Source organism: Narcine bancroftii, chromosome 2, assembly GCF_036971445.1.
Source record: "Narcine bancroftii isolate sNarBan1 chromosome 2, sNarBan1.hap1, whole genome shotgun sequence".
Classification (NCBI taxonomy): Eukaryota; Metazoa; Chordata; class Chondrichthyes; order Torpediniformes; family Narcinidae; genus Narcine; species Narcine bancroftii.
In genome coordinates, this window is record NC_091470.1 from 86,054,391 (window position 1) to 86,071,176 (window position 16,786).

Sequence of the window (16,786 nt, forward strand, 5' to 3'; positions counted from 1 at the left end):
TGTCAATAGATTAGATGGTCAGACTTTTTCTCCTGGAATGGAAAAGTCAAATACTGGAGAACATAACTTTAAGGAATGACAAGATAGAATGTTTATATCTACCTATGGCCTCTTACCTGTTCTTGTGTGCTCCACCCCCTGCCCCTTTCTTCCTCCTCCTCCTCCCTCCCCAACCATTTTATTCAGGTATCTGACATTTTTTCTTATATCTTGATAAAGGCCCAGGCCCGAAACACTGATTACCCTTTACTTCCTACCCATGTTGCGTGACCTGCTCAGTTTCTCCAGCATATATGTCTTTTGCACTCGACCCCAGCATCTGGAAATTTTCTTCTTAAAAGAGATTTACAGAGCGAGTTTATTTTACACAGTGCGACAGGTGCTGCTAGGAGTTGTGGTGAAAGCAGACGCAGTAACATTTGAAAGTCACGTATTCAGGCAGGGAATGGAGGAATGCCGACCGTGTGCAGGCAGATGTGCTGTAGCATCATAGTCAGAACAGACACAGTGGGCTGAAGGGCCTGCTTCTGTGCTGTACTGTTGTATGTTGCAGTTACATTAATGCCAGTGGACATAATCTGTGCATTGTATTGGGTTTGTATGAAGGAAATGTCTGCAGATGTCAAGAAAGATGATGACATTTTTTTAAATTAAAAACCTGACGTAAAAAGAATTCAGGTGCAATTGAAGTCATAACTCCCTTTCAGGAACTAAAGTTGGAGCATTTCATTTCACAGTGCTTGCTGTGCCACAGAAAGTGAGTTTTATCACGACAACGCTATTTTCTGTGACATTTCATGGCCCTCTTATACGAGGACCCAATATTGAGTGTTACTTTTCGAAGAGTATCCCTTTTTAGTATTCATTCATCTGACCTACGTGACTTCAGCACAAGTAACGCACACCTGAACTGCATGAAGATGCATCTGAGTCAAATCCTTTGCTGTTAAGTTTAAGATGAAGCTTTGAATTGTTGCTGTATGCTGAGAGTACATGTCAAACTGCACTTGTTTGATGCTAATGCGGCCTGAGCATTTTTATTGCTCCTAGACTCGAAGAATACGAAGCTTAAATCATGAGGGCAATTTAGGTTGCATTTGGATCCAAAGGAGGGAGTTGTAAAATCCTATGGAACAGCACTACCTCAGGACAGTAATAGCCCTTGGCTGCTTTCTGTCAATGTTATTGTTCCTTGTTGATGTGTTGCTGTCAGATATTGTTCTTTGAGATGCACTGCCTTTTGGATTGGTCTTTTCATCAGTGGATTTCAGGGCAATGTGAGGTGCAGTGTTTTGAAGTGGAAAAGTGTTTGATGATGTTAGAGTAAAAGGAGCTTGCCTTCACAGTTTTCAAAGGTTCAAAGTTGAACGGTTCTTTTTATTGTATGAAACAATCATTAAAATGTAATATACTTGATATACAGGGCTTCAAATTTAGTCTGCTGTAAAGGCAAACAGTTACGGTTTTTAGACTGTGGGCATGCAACGGTGCAATCAAGAAAATTTGCCGTTAAATGGGCAGTCTAAAAAGGAAAGTGCAGGAAGTTTTAGTCAATTCCTGCACCGTGATTTATCCTGCAGGACCCCTACTACTTATCAGGGGAAGCGTGCAGTCTAAATTGCTCTGCGAAACTCACGTACTGAATTTGGCGTTCAGCTGATGACACAGGCCATGTTAAAGCCCTGGGACTAGCATGTACAGGAACATGAGGCATGCAGTGTAAATAACCACAAGGTGAGTAATTATGTTAATTTGTGTTAAATTTTTCAGAGATTTTTCTGACATTGCCCTCTGGAATAAAAACACTAAAGGACCTCCATTTGCATTCCCCGGCACCCCCAACAAACCAGAGAAAGAGAAGCAAACGAGAGTCCTTTCAGAGACACTGAGTGTCCATGGATTGTCCTCCAGTGCTTCTGCAGTCTCTGAAGCCCCACGAACTCCAGTTCAAATCTTCAGCAACCTGAGCTCCAGATCCAAACCTCCATTACAATCAGGGAGCCTTCAGCACCCAAGTCCTTTTGGGAGCCCTTCTTGCCCTGAACACTCTCTCAAATCCCAGCTTTGATGCCTAGTTTCCATGAACCAGCAGCCCGCAGCTTATATGGGTCCTTAAACCGCAAGTCAACAAAAGCCCACACCCCGTGTGGGCCGCTGAGCCTCTCGCTGATCTGTTACCATGGACACCATCCTGTAGGTAATCTCCTATGCTTCTCTATCTCAATTGGGGGTGTTCCCCCATTTCTGGTGCCCCACACCAGTCCACTGCTCCCCCAAGTCTGAAACCCCTATAGGTAACGTTGCCCAGAACAGGCGTCTCCATCTTGGGCACAGACCCCCAAGGTTGCAAGATTGGAAAAAAATTGCAGCACCTTTTACAGGCTGTTTGAAGCCTGTTCGGAGCAGTTGGCATGAAGACTGGGTGCTGGAATCCTGTGGAGCAGTGCAGTGTCTCCACTCCCTCTGCTCTCCCTGTTGGGGTTTAGTCTGGGAGGCTGTTGCAAAGAGAGCAAAGTAAGGTTGATTATTAAAAATTATTGGACAGTGCCTCAAGGTTGAGGATTATTTGCTTTCCCTTCTAGCATTTTGAGTTTTGGATGTTGTGAAGGCCATTGTGGGGACTTTGCAATTTTAAATTTGGAGATACAGCGCAGTAACAATCTTTCCAGCCCATGAACCTTTGCTGCCCGAATACACCAATTTGGTCAATTATCTTTCTAACCCCATCCGTCTTTCGAATGTGAGAGGAAATGGGAGCACCTGGAAGAAACTCACATGGACATGGGCAGAATATCCAAACTCCTCAAAGAAAGCACCCAATTCAAACCTGGGTCACTGGTACTGTAATAGCATGCATGGGATCAAATTCAGGAAGTGAATGGAAGGTTGGGTAATTTTGGAAGGTGGGGAGACTTTGTTCACTGATTTTGTCGACTCCTGCATGAACCTGATGAATTTTCAGTTCCCAGTGCCTCCCTGAATTCTCCTTTTTCATTTTGGAAATCCTGAGTCAGAGATCCAGGAGCTGAGGAAGCTTTGAAGACATCCTCGAAGCCACTCACTCTGTCTTCCTTGTAGCACCCTGCCACGATGAAGCTTGAATTAAAGTACCGATGCCAGGAGTTTTGGTGTTGGGCATGCAAGTGTTGTGGGCTGCCAGATACATCTGTCTGACAGTGAGAAGGTTGGACCAGGCTCTGGGACCTGATGGCTTGGACTCGAGGGTATTAAAGGAACTGGCTGCAGGACTCGTGGAGTCATTGATTGAAATTCTTCAGAGGTCACAGGAGGGGACCAGTGGATAGGAAAATAACCAAAGCCATTCTCCTGTTTAATGAAAAAGATGGGAGATGATAGGTCAGTTAATTTTGACATCTATTGTTGGCAAGAGTCGATAATGAAGAGGAAATAACTACTCATCTAGGAAAGCCAAATATAATTAAACGTAATCAGCATGGGTTAATGAGAGCTTGTCTAGTTGCATATGTTCAGTCAAGTGATAATAACCTTGAACTTGAAAGGTAAATCAGGTCTGATGAATTTGCTTGAAGACTTTGAAGGTGTGATAGGGAGAGTTGATAGAAGGGAAACCTGTGACTTGGTGCACTTAAATTTTCAAAAAGCATTTGACATGATACCATGCAGATTAGAAACCAAAGATACTGGAGGAAGTGGACTGAAATACACAATGTTGGAGAAGCTCAGCTGGTCACACAGTGTCCTTTATACAGCAATGGTAAAAATACATAACTGACATTTCGGGCTTGAGTGCTTCAACAAGGTATGGGAAAATGCTGGCAGGTGTCTGAACAAAAGAGTGGGGGAGGGAGGGGTGATCACAAAGGCAGGAGGTGATAGGTGGAGAAGGGAGGGATGGGACAGCAGGGATTGGGGGAGGATGGATGGCTGGGTGAAGGGAAGGGGAGGGGGGAAGAACTGGGAAGGTGGGAGGCAGGTTAGCAGAAGCAGGAAAAATCAATGTTAATGCCACCTGGCTGGAGAGTGCCCAGACGGAAAATCAGGTTTTGTTTCTCCAATTTGCGGGTGGTCTTGGTGGGGCAGTACACAAGGTCATGGACAGACGTGAGTATGGGAGTGTGACACAGAATTGAAATTGTTGGCTACTAGGAGGACTGTCATTGGTGCAGACGGAATGAAGGTGACATTGACAGAGACCTCCCAGTGGTCACCCATTTCAGTTCAGCATTCCAGGTTCTGCTAACATGCTCTCCCCCTCCTTTTCCCTTTCCAGTTCTCCTCCCTCCCTTTCCCCTTCCCTTCAACCATCCATCCCTCCTCCCCTTGATCATTGCTGTTCCCCCCCCCCCTTCTCTACCTATCACTTCCTGCCTTTGCAACCACACCTCCCCCATCTCTTTTGTTTGGACACCTGCCGACATTTTCCCATACCTTGATGAAGGGCTCAATCCCGAAGCGTCGGTTATGAATTTTTTCCTTTGTTATATAAAGGACACTGTTTGACCAGCTGAGTTTCTTCAGCATTGTGTATTTTCACTTCAACCACGGTCTCTACAGATTTTCGTGTTTTATGAAGTGGATTGAAAACTGTCATGTTGAAAACATTGTTAAAATAAATCAGTTATTTTCAAGCTTGAAAGGATATATGAAAGGTTATGAGGAAGGGAAGGTTTAGTACTTTTTTTTAGGAAGGACTATATAGGTCAGCACAACATTGAGGGCCGAAGGGCCTGTACTGTGCTGTTAACAAGTGGAGTCCTTGACACCAACCGTGCCTTAGAGGAGGGGAGACAAAGTTTATGAGTTGGCTGATGATACAAAAACAGGTGGAAGAGCATGTTGTGATGAGGAAATTGTGTTTCTGCAGTGTGGGATATGGTCCGACTGAGTGATTGGGAGAAAACTCGGCACCTAGATTTTATGAGCTCAAGCAGTCAGAGGGAATGAAAAGACGGGTTAATATCTAAAGGAAGCGAGACTGCAAAGGAGTGTTGTTCAAAGGGTTCTGGGTATTCCCAAACAAAAATCACACACAGTTTGCAGGCAGATCTAACAAGTATTTAAAGCCAAATGGCGTATCAATGTTTATTATAAAGTTGTTGGAGTTTAATAATAGTGGGGTTGTGGTGATTCATTTCCTCCATTGTATATAGATATTGTTGGTTACTGTATATGTGTATGATATATATGTATGGAGCTGGCCTGCCCACTGATGGCTCATATCCTATGACTCCTCCCCCTTGGTCTTGGACCATAAAGGTCTCCTTTCCCTCCATTCCTATACCTGGATCTGGGTCAGTAAGGTTCTTCTGTTTATTTTTTTTTAATTTTTTTATTTTTCGCACCATAAACCACATTGACCATGATATACATACATTTTCCTTTTCAAATATATACAGTGTCATTTTCTCCCCCCTCCCTCCTCCCATCCCACCCTCCCTACCTCCCCCCCCATCCATTTAAAGTACAAAATCTAAGATACATTAAACCAGTCAAACAATGTTGTCATTCAATAAAAATAAACAAGAAATTCCACTGAGTCAATTCTTTTCATTTACTTCTCCTTTCGTTAATTTAGGTGGTGAATGTCCCCGGTAGGTTTTCTCTATTGTGTTTCATGTATGGCTCCCATATTTGTTCAAATATTTCAATATTACTTCTTAAACTATATGTTATTTTTTCTAATGGAATACATTTATTCATTTCTATATACCATTGTTGTATTTTCAAATTATCTTCTAATTTCCAGGTTGACATAATACATTTTTTTGCTACGGCTCGAGCTATCTTAACAAATCTTTTTTGTGCACCATCCAAATCAATTCCAAATTCTTTGTTTTTTATGTTACTTAGGAGGAAGATCTCTGGGTTTTTTGGTATATTATTTTCTGTAATTTTATTTAATATCTGGTTTAGATCTTCCCAAAATTTTTCTACTTTCTCACATGTCCAGATTGCATGAATTGTTGTTCCCATTTCTTTTTTACAACGAAAACATCTGTCAGATACTGTTGGGTCCCATTTATTTAACTTTTGAGGTGTAATGTATAGCCTGTGTATCCAGTTATATTGTATCATACGTAACCTCGTATTTATTGTATTTCTCATCGTTCCAGAACATAACTTCTCCCATGTTTCCTTTTTAATCTTTATATTTAAATCTTGTTCCCATTTTTGTTTAGTTTTACCATTTGTTTCCTCATTCTCCTTTTCTTGCAGTTTAATATACATATTTGTTATAAATCTTTTGATTATCATTGTATCTGTAATCACATATTCAAAGTTACTTCCCTCTGGTAACCTCAGACTGCTTCCTAATTTATCCTTCAAGTAGGATCTCAATTGGTAATATGCCAGCACTGTATCTTGAGTTGTATTGTTTTTATCTTTCATTTGTTCAAAGGATAATAATCTATTTCCTGAAAAACAATTTTCTATTCTTTTAATCCCTTTTTTTCTCCAATTCTCTAAAGGAAAGGTTATCTATTGTAAAAGGGAGTAACTGATTTTGCGTCAATATTAGTTTTGGTATTTGGTCATTTGTTTTATCCCTTTCTACAGGAATCTTCCTCCAAATATTGAGCAGATGATGTAATACTGGAGAACTCCTACGTTGTACCAATTTTTCATCCCATTTATATAATATGTGTTCAGGTATCTTTTCCCCTATTTTATCTAGTTCTAATCTAGTCCAATCTGGCCTTTCCCTTGTTTGGTAAAAATCTGATAGGTATCTTAATTGTGCGGCTCTATAATAATTTTTAAAGTTTGGCAATTGTAAGCCTCCTTGTTTATACCATTCTGTTAATTTATCTAGTGCTATCCTCGGTTTCCCCCCTTTCCATAAAAATTTGCTTATTATTTTCTTTAACTCCTTGAAGAATTTCTCTGTCAAGTGTATTGGCAATGTCTGAAATAGGTATAATATCCTTGGGAAAATGTTCATTTTAATACAGTTTATCCTTCCTATTAGTCTTAATGGTAAATCTTTCTAATGCTCTAAATCGCCCTGTAATTTTTTCATTAGTGGATAATAATTGAGTTTATATAGATGGCCGAGATTTTTATTTATTTGTATACCTAGGTATCTTATTGCTTGCATTTGCCATCTGAATGGTGATTCCTTCTTAAATTTTGAGAAATCCGCATTATTCATTGGCATTGGATCACTTTTATTTACATTAATCTTGTAACCCGACACTTCTCCATATTCCTTCAATTTCTTATATAATTCTTTTATTGATAGTTCTGGTTCTGTTAAGTATACTATAACATCATCTGCAAATAAACTGATTTTATATTCCTTGTCTTTTATTTTTATCCCTTTTATATTATTTTCTGTTCTTATCAATTCTGCTAGTGGTTCTATAGCTAGCGCGAACAATAAGGGTGATAGTGGGCATCCCTGCCTTGTTGATCTGCTTAAGTTAAATTGCTTTGATATATATCCATTCACTGTCACTTTCGCCAATGGCCCCTTATATAATGCTTTAATCCAATTAATATACTTCTCTGGTAAACTGAATTTTTGCAATACTTTGAATAAATAATTCCATTCTACTCTGTCAAAGGCCTTCTCTGCGTCTAAAGCAACTGCTACTGTTGGCGCTTTACTCCCTTCTACTGCATGAATTAAGTTAATATTGTCTGTTGTGCGTCTTTTTTTAATAAATCCAGTTTGGTCTAGATTTACCATTTTAGTTACATAATCTGCTCTTCTGTTTGCTAATAGTTTAGCTATTATCTTATAATCTGTGTTAAGTAATGATATTGGTCTATATGACGCTGGTGCGAGTGGATTTTTCCCTTGCTTTAGTATTACTGTAATTATTGCTGTTTTACATGAATCTGGTCAGCTTTGTGTTTTGTCAATCTGGTTGATTACTTCCAGGAGGGGCGGAATTAATAAGTCTTTAAATGTTTTATAGAATTCTATTGGGAATCCATCCTCTCCTGGTGTTTTATTATTTGGTAATTTTTTAATTATCTCTTGTATTTCTACTATTTCAAATGGTTCTGTTAATTTATTTTGTTCCTCTATTTGTAATTTTGGTAGTTCAATTGTAGTTAAAAATTCATCTATTTTGCCTTCTTTCCCTTCGTTTTCAGTTTGGTATAATTGTTCATAGAATTCTCTAAAGTTTTCATTGATCTCGGTTGGATTATATGTGATTTGTTTGTCTTTTTTCCTTGATGCCAATACCATTTTCTTAGCTTGTTCTGTCTTAAGCTGCCATGCTAGAATTTTGTGCGTTTTTTCCCCTAGTTCATAATATTTCTGTTTTGTCTTCATTATATTCTTCTCCACCTTATATGTTTGTAGTGTTTCATATTTTATTTTTTTATCTGCCAATTCTCTTCTTTTAGTTTTATCTTCCTTCATTGCTAATTCTTTTTCTATATTTGCTATTTCCCTTTCCAACTGCTCTGTTTCCTGATTATAGTCCTTCTTCATCTTGGTTACATAACTTATTATTTGCCCTCTAATGAATGCTTTCATTGCATCCCATAGTATAAACTTATCTTTCACTGATTCCGTATTTATTTCAAAATACATTTTAATTTGTCTTTCAATGAATTCTCTAAAATCCTGCCTTTTAAGTAGCATGGAGTTTAATCTCCATCTATATATTCTTGGAGGGATGTCCTCTAACTCTATTGTCAATATCAAGGGTGAATGGTCCGATAATATTCTAGCTTTATATTCTGTTTTTCTTACTCTATCTTGCATATGAGCTGATAACAAATATAGGTCTATTCTTGAGTATGTTTTATGTCTACCCGAATAAAATGAATATTCCTTTTCCTTTGGGTGTTGTTTCCTCCTTCTTCTGTATATTAAAGCCTATTGTTCCCTCAGCCTAGCCTTGGTGGTTACTGATAGTACACGACAGAGGATTTTGTTACAGTTGTATAGGGTGCTTTTGAGACCATACCTTGAATTCTTCCAAGTGCTGATTCCCTACTGAAAAATGGATATTCTAGTACAATTCCGATTATCTGAAATGGTCAAGATCCGGGCCTATTTTGGATAAACATTTTGTTTTTGGAGAACTGGTCCTTTTTTAGCAACAGCAAATCACTTGCATCAATGTTTAAGTAACAAAGGGGGGCTTTTCAAGCATTAAAATAATGTTTAATTCTCACCAAAAAGACACTTCCCCACGGAGGCCCTGCTTGTGCCGGGAGCTCGAGGGTCCCGCTCCTGCCCGGAAGCTTGATGTCCCCACTGCTGCCAGGAGCCCGAGGTTCACTGCTGGGAGCCCGATGAGGATTTCGGAGAATCCAATTTCGGATAATCAGAGGTGTATTGTAATAGGAATGCAGGCAGCCCAAAGGGGAGCTTCCAAGAATGAGAAGGTTGTCCTGTCAAGAGAGAGCAAACAGTTTAGGTCTGTGTTCCCTTGAGTTTCGGAAAATGAGGGGTGATCTTCAAGCATACAAGATCCTTGGTTGGGGGTTGACAAAGTCAGTGATCCCCCTTGTTGGTGATTCACCAAGGGGACAGACTGACACAAGAAAGGAAGTAAAACACGAAACACTGTGTTTGCAGTAAAACAAAAAGTTGGATAAGCTCAGCAGGTCAAAATGAGGTGGTCTCTCAGCTGTCTGGCCCTTCCACTGCTTCTGCAGGGCTGCTGGATGCCCTTGATACTCAGACTTTTAAAAAAATTAAAAAAAAAAATTTTCACACTGTGAGCCACATCAATCAAAATACATACAAACATTTCCCTCTTAAATATATACAGTGGCATTTTCTCCCCTTTCTTCCCCCCTATCTTCCCACCCCCCTCCAAACCCATTAAAGGTTCCACATATACAATACAATAAAAGCATTAAACAACGTCATCACACAATGAAAATAAATAGGAAAATTGTGTCATCTTCTTTTACACACTGGATCAAGTCATTTTGTCTTCTTATCATTTTAGGGGGTGGAGATCCGAGGCAAGCCCTCTCTGTTATGTTCCATGTACAGTTCCCAAATTTGTTCAAATAATGTGACTTTACTTTTTAAATTATATGTTATTTTTTCCAATGGAATACATTTATTCATTTCCATGTACCATTGCTGTATTCTCAGGCTCTCTTCTATTTTCCAAGTTGACATTATACATTTTTTTGCTACGGCTAAGGCTATCATAATAAATCTATTTTGCTCTTTATCCAATTTGAGGCCTAATTCCTGACTTCTTATGTTACTTAGAAGAAAGATCTCTGGATTTTTTGGTAATGTTATTTTTTGTGATTTTATTTAATAGCTGATTTAGATCTTCCCAAAACATTTTCACTTTCGTACATGCCCAAATTGCATGTACTGTTATTCCCATTACCTTCTTACAGTGAAAACATCTATCTGATAATGTTGCATCCCATTCTTTTAACTTTTGAGGCGTGATATATAACCTGTGAAACCAATTATACTGTACCATGCGTAATCTTGTGTTTATTGTATTCTTCATAGTTCCAGAACATAACTTTTCCCATACTTCATTTTTTATCTTTATGTTTAAATCCTTTTCCCATTTTTTTTTTAGGTTCATAGCTTATTTCATAATTTTCCTTATCTTGCATCTTAATGTACATGTTCGTTATAAATCTTTTAATTATCATTGTGTCTGTAATCACATATTCAAAGCTGCTTCCTTCTGGTAATCTCAGTCTGTTTCCCAATTTATCCTTTAAATAAGCTTTCAAACATTGTACCATGAGTTATTCCATATTTGTACTTCAACTGTTCAAATGTTAATAAATTATTTCCCAAAAATCAATTTTTTATTCTTCTGATTCCTTTTCTCTCCCATTCTCTAAAGGAAAGGTTATCTATTGTAAAAGGGATTAGTGGATTTTGTGTTGATGACAATTTTGGTATTTGGTAATTCATTTTTTTCCTTTCTAAGTGGATCTTCTTTCATATATTAAGTAAATAATGTGAAACTGGTGAGCTTTTATATTGCACCGGCTTTCCATCCCACTTATAAAGTATATGTTCTGGTACCTTCTCCCCTATTTTATCTAGTTCTATCTTAGTCCAGTCTGGTTTTTCCCTTGTCTGGTAAAAATCTGTTTTGTGTGTCTCTATAATAATTTTTAAAGTTTGGTAACTGTAAACCATCTTGGTTTTACCTCTCTGTTAATTTATCTAATGCTATCTATCCTTGGTTTCCCACCTTTCCACAAGAATTTCCTTATTTTCTCTTTAGTTCATTAAAGAATTTCTCTGTTAAGGGAATTGGCAATGATTGAAATAAGTATTGTATCCTTATTCATTTTAATGCAATTTACCCTCCCTATCAACGGTAATTCTTTCCAATGTTCTAAGTCTTCCTGCAATTTCTTTATTAGTGGCTGATAATTTAGTTTGAACAGGTGGCTTAAGTTATTATCTAACCTGATATCTAGATATCGGATTGCTTGTGTTTGCCATTTAAATGGTGATTCTTTTTTAAATTCTGTATAATCCGCGTTACTCATTGGCATCACTTCACTTTTATTTGCGTTGATCTTGTACCCTGATATTTCTTCATACTCCTTCAATTTCTTATGTAATTCTTTTATTGATATTTCTGGTTCTTTTAGGTGTACTATGATGTCATCTGCAAATAAACTAATTTTATACTCCTCCTTTATTTTTATCCCTTTTATTTTATGTTCTTATCAGTTCTGCCAATGGTTCTATTGCTAAGGCGAACAATGAGGGGGATAATGGACATCCCTGTCTAGTTGACCTACTTAATTTAAATTGGCTCGATACATATCCATTTACTGTTACCTTCGCCAATGGTCCATTATATAATGCTTTAATCCAATTAATATATTTTTCTGGTAGATTGAACCTCTATAATACTTTAAATAAATAGTTTCATTCTACTCTGTCAAAAGCTTTTTCTGCATCTAAAGCAACAGCCACTGTTGGCTTCTTATTTCCTTGAACTGCATGAATTAGATTAATAAGTTTACAGACATTATCTGCTGTTCATCTTTTCTTAATAAATTCAGTTTGATCTTGTTTTACTATTTTTGGTACACAATCGGCCAATTTGTTTGCTAATAATTTTGCTATTTTATATTCTGAGTTAAATAGAAATATTGGTCTATATGATGCTGGTGTTAATGGAACCTTCCCCTTCTTTGGTATTACTGCAATTATTGCTGTCTTACATGAATCTGGCAAGTTTTGTGTTTCTTCTATCTGGTTTATTATTTCCAGGAGAGGAAGAATTAATAACTCTTTAAATGTTTTATAAAATTCTATTGGGAATCCATCCTCTACTGGCGTTTTATTGTTCAGCAGCTTTGTTAATATATCCTGTTCTTCCTCTATTTCAAATGGTTTTATCAGTTTGTTTTGTTCCTCTTCTTGCAATTTCGGCAGTTCAAATTTAGCTAAAAATTCCTCTATTTTATCATCTTTCCCCTCGTTCTCAGTTTGGTATAATTGTTCATAAAATTCCTTAAAGTTCTCATTAATCTCTATTGGGTTATATGTAATTTGTTTGTCCTTTTTCCTTGATGCCAATACAGTTGTTTTAGCTTGTTCTGTTTTAAGTTGCCAGGCTAATATTTGATGTGTTTTTTCACTCAGTTCGTAATACTTTTGCTTTGTATCTGTGATCTTTGAGGACATCCCCATATGCATGCTTGCTGAGTAATTGCCTCAGTTCCATCGATTGGTAATCAGTACTCAGTGCGGAGAAGCACTCCAGCATGTGTAGCCACTCTGCTTTCTCCCCATGCCCACTGGGGGTGTGTGTGCAACTCGTAAGCAACTTTCAAACCAGACTTGCTCATGGCTCACATCCTCATAAAGCTTCCTTTCCTCCTCTGCCTTGGTGCGGAGAAAAAGGAAGCCTCTTGTGGGAAGACTACAGTTGACCTTTGCTCTGCAATAATTAATTTCTTAATTTGATGTGAAGCAATCAGACATGGGCTTGCTCACAGCCTATCCTTCACTCGCTGGGGAATATTCAGTCCGAGAAAATAATTTAGCAGCCAAACAGCAAAAAGAAGTGCGAGAATTAAGGTGCCTTCAAAATGGATGAGATATTCCAAAATAATCACTCATTGCAATGCCACTGTTGGGAGATAATTCTTTGTTATTTTCCCCCTCACCTCTCTTTCCCTGAAGACATTAGTTTAATTTGTCACTTTATTACCTAGTGCAGCGAGAAGGGTTCTTCTATGAGCAGTCTGACAGGTCATCTCTAACATTCATACAACTGTGCAAAGAGCACAGTGAAAAGAAAGATCAATTTGTATCAAACAAGGGCAGCGTGATAGCATTTTTGTGGGTTTCATTCCAGAGCCTCATGATTGCATGGAAGAAACATTTTAAAGCCTGTTGGCGAGCGATTTCTCACCCTTAAACCTCCCAATGTCAGGTGTGAGTGTGTCTCTGATGTGATGGACCCTTCAGTTTAATGGCTGCCTTTCTGAAGCAGCGGGAGGTGCAGACGGAGTCCACGAAAGAGAGGGAGGTTTGCGTGATGTTCCGAGCTGGATTCATTGTAAAAGTTAAAACCTTGTGTTTTTGATTCGTAGTTAATTTTGGGCCTATCCCTTTAAGAATAATTATTGTTGGTAGTGTTACCATAGTGACTATGACATCATATGTTGTATTATCCGAGCGGACCGAGAGCTTGCATCTCATTCTTCGAAGCTGGAGATAACTTTGAGTTTGTTTTATAATGTCTATTTTTTCTTATATCTGTTTAATGTTGAATATCGGATTATTATACACTATATGCTTTGTTTGTTCATTGTTATGTAAAATGTTTATCCATTTTATCAATTAATTAAAGCTGCATCTACAAAGTTGGTTTTTTTTTGATTAATAAGATAGTAATTTGGAATATTGTCACTTATGTTTCCTTGAAGATGACATGTTTCAAAATTGGGAAATTTTAATGAATCACATCGATGCGTTGTCTTAGGTTGTGTTATTGGATATATTTATTCCAAAGGACTTGAAGCTATCTACTCTTTTGACATTAGTGCCATTAATGTGGTCAGGGGTGTGGATTCTGCCCCATTTACTGGTCAACGAATATCTCCTTCATCTGATTGATGTGGAGAGAGGTTGTTATCATGGCACCAATTTCTTCCCCATATTTTAACTCACTGTTATTTGGTACCCGGTCCACCCCTGTGGTGTCGTCAGTGAATTTGAAGATGGAATTGGAACAGTATTTAGCTGTGCAGTGATGGGTGTTGAGGAGTAGAGTTGGGGACTGAGTACACGTCCTTGAGGAGCACCAGTGTTGTGTGCGATCAGAATGAGATGTCCTCCCTTGTAGAGGGAGATGTTGAGACCTAGATCCTGAAGTTTGGGAGTGAATTTACTCAGGACCATGGTGTTGAAGGCAGATCTGTAGTTTGCGAACAGTCAACTGACAGAGGTGTTCTGGAACTTGGAGATGGTGTCTGCTGTGGCTGGTTGGCAAATTGAAGTGGGTCAAGGGTGTTGGAGCCTGGAGTTGATGTGAACTTTAATTAGCTTCTCAAAGCCCTTCATGATGGTAGATGTTAGAGTTACAAGTTTTGTTATTTAGGCTTGATATGTGTTCAGAATATGTCTGATGGGTTCAAAGAGAATCAAGGCTGTACACATTATCAACAAACAGTGATATTTATTTATGCACAGGGGAATTCACAAAAGGACACACACTCACAGAGACTAGCCCAGAATAATATACAAATAACTACACATGGACGGAAAGAAATCGCAGCTAAACATTCTCAACTCCAAATTGGGAATGCAAAGATTAAACACACGGTGCCCATCCACCCACAGGCACAGCACACTAATGAACAATAAGTTAATTACCACTAACAAGTATATCAAATGAATCTGGTTTCCTGCATTGACCATGCCTTGGGATCTGGATGGGCCTATTGCAGTCAGCCCTCCAGTGCCCACCCATGGCTGGGAGCTTGGACTTTAGTGATGGTCTTGAGGCAGCAGCAAAAGAGGATGTGCAGGCTCCAGGTATGTCTTTTCAATGCAGGGCCCATTCACACAACCTGTTCGGACCAATCGCATGTCAGCCTCACCAGTGGGCAGATCTAGCCATTTGATTGGCGCCCTGGGGGACCAATCACGTCAGCTGCAAGGATCATTCACACAGGTGGGCACATCTAAACCTTGATTGGCAGGTGAGGTGACTTCCGACTAGGTTCCAGCCGGAGAGGCCACGTGACCTTCTGCAATCCACATTCTGACCAGATTCCAGACAGAGAGGTCACTCGACCCATCAGCAATCACTGCTACAGCTTGATACTGTTTTTTTCCCCGATACTGGAATAATGATGCTTTTGAAGCAAGTGGGGACATTGGCCTGCTGCAGAGAGAGATATACAGATGTCTGTTAATCTATCTGCACCTGCCCAGTCACTTTCAGCACTAGGACTGTGGATGCAACATCACTTGCAGTAATTGATGCACAGTGCCTTCCATAATGTTTGGGACAAAGACTTTTTTTCCTCTTTATTTGTTCCACAATTTTAATTGTGCAATCAACCAATTCATGTGATTAAAGTGTAAATTCCAGATTTTATTTAGGGTTATTTGTGTACATTTTGGTTTGACCATGTAGAAATTCCAGATTTTATTTAGGGTTATTTGTGTACATTTTGGTTTGACCATGTAGAAATTTCAGCACTTTTTATACATAATTTCAGGGCACCATAATATTTGGGACCTAGCAATGGGATGTATATTAAAGTTGTCATGTTTGGTACTTTGTTGCATATCCCTTGCATACTGCTTGAAATCTCTGATTCATAGTCATCACCAGGCGCTGAGTACCTTCTCTGGTGATGCTCTGCCAGGCCTCGATTGCAGCCACTTTCAGCTCCTGGTTGTTTCGGAGGCTTATCCCCTTAAATTTTCCCTTCTGCATGTGGAGGGCCTGCTCAATTGGGTTTAGATCGGGTGACTGACTTCGTCATTCAAGAATTTTCCAGTTTTTAGATTTGATAAACTCCTTTGTTGCTTTAGCAGTCTGTTTGGGATCTTTGTCTTGCTGTTGGAAGTGCCGTCCAATGAGTTTGGAGGCATTTCCTCGAATTTGAGCAGATAAAATGTTTCTATACACCTCAGATTAATTTTGCTCCTGTCATCAGTGAAGGTAAGTGTGTAAGTACCTGATGCAGCCAGACACACCCAGGCCATAACACCCCCACCTCCATGTTTCACAGATCAGGTGGTATGCTTTGGATCGTGGGCCTTTATGCCTCCACACTTTACTCTTGCCATCACTTTGAAACTGGTTATTCTTGGTCTCATTTGTCCACAAGACCTTTTTTCCCAGAATTCTGCAGGCTCTTTTAAGTCAAGTTTGTCATCTGATTGTACAAGTACAACCTAATGAAACAGTGATCTCCAGTCTTCGGTGCAAAACATACAAACCATACATAACACACATGCAGACAAATAATACACATGCAGGACAAGTATTTTATCTGTAAAAATAAATAAATAGATATGGATGGTTCGTGTGAGCAGTTCCTTTGGTCGTTCAGTATTCTCACTGCTTGTGGGAAGAAACTGTTCCTCAGCCTGGTGGTGCTGGCTTTGATCCTCCTGTATCTCTTCCCTGATGGTAGCAGCTGAAAGATTCTGTGTGCAGGGTGGAAGGGGACCTCATTATGATTTTGTGCACCCTCTTCCGACATTGATCCCAGTAGATCTTGTCGATGGGGGGGAGGGGGCAGGAAGGGAAAGGAGACTCCAGTAATCTTTTCTATCACTCTTATGGTCCTGTGAATTGACCTCTGATCCATTTCCCTGCAGCAAACGCACAAC

The 16,786-nt window shown here is 39.0% G+C and overlaps 1 protein-coding gene across 15 annotated transcripts in view; it reads left to right on the top strand.

The window, feature by feature from the left end:
• The window catches only part of LOC138753859 (alpha-(1,6)-fucosyltransferase), an 852,902-nt gene that overhangs the window by 191,095 nt on the left and 645,021 nt on the right, over nucleotides 1-16,786 (top strand). The gene's annotated exons all lie outside the window — the stretch shown is intronic.